This window comes from Myotis brandtii, unplaced genomic scaffold (assembly GCF_000412655.1).
Source record: "Myotis brandtii unplaced genomic scaffold, ASM41265v1 scaffold115, whole genome shotgun sequence".
Taxonomy (NCBI): domain Eukaryota; kingdom Metazoa; phylum Chordata; class Mammalia; order Chiroptera; family Vespertilionidae; genus Myotis; species Myotis brandtii.
Genome location: NW_005353967.1, coordinates 5,599,804 through 5,600,335, shown reverse-complemented (window position 1 = coordinate 5,600,335; position 532 = coordinate 5,599,804).

The window sequence follows — 532 nt, the reverse complement described above, 5'->3', positions numbered from 1 at the left end:
CGAATCCGCGTCCGCGGTCCGGCCTCCCTGCGCCGCCACGTCCTCCAAGCCTTGTTTTCGCTGAAAATGCCCGGCTTTGTCTCAGGCTGGAGTGGGGGCGCTTGGGCAGCGCATTAAAATTCCTGGCGCCCCAGCCTCGGCCTCAGTGTCTCCCCGGAGACTGCACTTTCGCTATTACTGTCAAGTACCCTTGACTCTTTATTTTTGCCCTTTTATCTATTACAACTAATTCGAGTTCTTTTGCCCTTTTCAGTCTAAGACGTGGCTTTCCGCAAAGCCTCCCCCTGCCAGCGGGCTCTCGGAGCGCCGAGCCTTTAGAAATTGAGGGGTTTACTGTCAAAATGAAAATTTCACTTCAAATTATCTTGGCTGATGCTCGCTCGCCAGGCCGGGGGCTCCCGCCGCAGCCTTTTGACAGGCACATCAGCGGCGAGCTTCCGAATCTCGATAATATCATCCAAGAGAGCGAAAGTCAATACGGTGACAGCGCGCGGGCGGATACAATCCAATTACCGCGCGCGGCCCGGCAGCC